Source organism: Zeus faber, assembly GCF_960531495.2.
Source record: "Zeus faber genome assembly, chromosome: 10".
Lineage (NCBI taxonomy): Eukaryota > Metazoa > Chordata > Actinopteri > Zeiformes > Zeidae > Zeus > Zeus faber.
Genome location: NC_137199.1, coordinates 18,587,696 through 18,590,419, shown reverse-complemented (window position 1 = coordinate 18,590,419; position 2,724 = coordinate 18,587,696). Strand labels below are relative to the sequence as shown.

Sequence of the window (2,724 nt, the reverse complement as noted above, 5' to 3'; positions counted from 1 at the left end):
GCTTAAACCAGAAGTGTTCCCGTCGAACTGGAGGTTGTTATTTCGAGCCTGAAACACAGAAGTTGCTGGATTTCTTGTTGATTAGAAAACTATTCACAGAACAGCCTCAGAATTTAACTTCAGATGAATGTTTTCGATCACAAGAGTAAGAACTATTTACAGACAAGATTTTTATGAGCTGGAATGAAAAAACATTGAGTGAATCAATGAACACAACACCTGCGGTGTTAAGAAGTGATCACGTAAAATGCACGAACTAGACTTTTTATACTCAACATAAGTTGTTTTGTTTTTTTTTCTCCGATCTTTCATCACAAACAGTGTGATGTTTGTGTGTGTTTGTGTTCAACTTGACGCTGAAGTGTTGTTTCAAACAACTGATAGCTCCGATGGGATGCAGTCATGGCGTGTGGCCCGCAGGGGGCGCTCTTTCGCCGAACTAATGATGCGTTCATATGATGACCGAACTCGGAAAAATCCAACCTCTTAGTTTTGTAAGGCCATGCAAATTTAAATTCCAAGTCGTAGTTTCCGGGGCATATCGCCCAAGGACCGAGTTTTCCCGATATATTATTATAGGTTGGATATTTTTCTCTTAATGCTGACGTAATTGGACGATGTCATTTGAGCCCGTTTCTGTTTGATACGTTTTTTTTATTTTTCATTTGATTTTTATTTATTTTTTAAATTTCTTTTACAACAGTGCCCTCTGGCGGTCACGGTGACGAACTGCATCACATCAGGCATCGCCGTCGTCAACCAAGACGTGGGAGCAGAACTGTTCCTTAGACCTGAATTATTGTTCAGGATTCAAGGTTCAAGGGGTTTATTTGTCACACACATATACACACTTTCATACATATATGCAGTGAAATGTCTTTGCAACGCACCCGGAGATTATGCACAATAGTTACGAAACCGAACATAACATCTAACCTATTTCCGTCCCAGCTAACTAATGTCGTGCAGTTAGTGAATAGAATAATATGAATAAAATAAAAATAAGACTGAAGAGATAATACGAAGTGGGTTTACAAAACAGAGGGGAATGGAGTTGTGATGAGAGGAAGTTCACACTTTGGTGTGCTTATTTCTGACTTGACGAAGGCTATTTATGTGTGTATGTACACACACACACACACATACACACACATATAAGAAAGAAAGAAGAAACAATCTTTATTTGTCACACAACACACCACACTACAACACATGCTTGCACACACACACATGCACATGCACATGCTTTGGAAATGGTTCCTCTGCATTTAACCCAGTCTTCATACACACATACACACACACACACACACACACATAAATATATATATATATATATATATATTTTTTTTTTTTAAATCAAGCTTTCTGTTTCAACGTTCCACATCTGGGTTGCGGTTTAACACTTCTCAGCTGCCCTGTGCTGCAGTTGGCTGGCGCGGCCCGCAGAGGGCGCTGCTTCGCCAAAACTATTTACACTGATGCATTAATTTGATATTAGAACTCGGAAAATCAAAACCTCTTCCTCGGGAAAAGTGCAAGGGAACCATTTCAGTTCCCTTTTTTGGTTTTTTTTTTAGCTGAAATTAAAACAAGAGCCAGTACAATTGGTTAAAAAAAAAAGGTTCAATTTATTTTTATTAAAAATATCACAAACCAATTTAGAAGCACATTTTTGTACAACTGTACAAAGCCGTTCGACATGTATAAATATCCACAAGTCTTTGGTTAAAACAAAGTGCAGCAACTTGGCTGCTTGTCTCCTGTCAATCACACACCTGGCAGATCATCTGCAAAACCTTCACTGGCTTGCTCAACACAACAGGAAGGGAAATCCAAAATATTAAAAAGAAAAAAGGGACGATTACAAAGCACCAAACAGTACAAGGAGTGCAGAGAACAATATTGAAAGTTTTATTCTCGAACAGCGTTGCGGATGTTGGAGTTACAATCACACTACTCATATTATGGCGTGGCACGCAAATGGCCATAATCGTACCTTTTTAAAATACCTTAAAAATGTTGGCTCTCATCATTTACAATGGCTCAGAGCACAACCTCGTTTAACGCTTTACTGTTGAGAAACTTACCACTCTGCTGCACCTTTTCACTGTGCTTAAAAACAGTCCAACGGGGGCAAGCTAAAAAAAACAAAAACAAAAAAAACCCAACAACCTTAATCTCCCTTTTGAAAATGGGGAAACTCGCATTATAGTCCCACGTGTCTTAGTTTTATGCTCCGTTTTATTTTATCATTTACATGAATTATGGTGAAATAACATTTGATTTAAAACACGTAGTTGTAATTTTGGGTACATCCAGAGTGTAACATTGACTACAGCGGGTCGCCGGTAAGAAGCGACGCAACTTCCTGTCTCTAGTCTCTCACGTAAGTGCGGATGCAGCCGAAAGGGTGGATTTGGGGGAAGGGGCACAACGGCCTACCGCTTGCCCCGTTGGACTGCGTGGGCGCAACGGCGAGAAGCTGCGGCGGAGCGGTGAGTTCCTCACAAGTTGAACGTACCGCGCGGTTGTTGCTATGAACAGCTGTGATGTAACGCATAAAATATCCTGAGACCGAGGGTGAATTCGGAGGTGAGAGGGCGACGTCCATCACGGGGTCAGGGTCAGGCTGCGTGACACAGGCAGCTGATCAGAAGCCCTCACCGATAGGGACGCCTGATCCCCGGACCCTGTCGATGTACGCACTGCGGCAGACGTCGGCTG

The 2,724-nt window shown here is 41.4% G+C and overlaps 1 protein-coding gene across 1 annotated transcript in view; it reads right to left on the bottom strand.

The window, feature by feature from the left end:
• Positions 1-1,616: 1,616 nt before the first annotated feature.
• Positions 1,617-2,724, bottom strand: part of nfkb1 (nuclear factor of kappa light polypeptide gene enhancer in B-cells 1) — a 31,895-nt gene continuing 30,787 nt past the window's right edge. Inside the window, exon 25 of the mRNA XM_080008174.1 lies at positions 1,617-2,724. This exon is cut by the window's right edge and continues 1,760 nt beyond it. The gene's annotated coding sequence lies outside the window, so the exon portion shown is untranslated.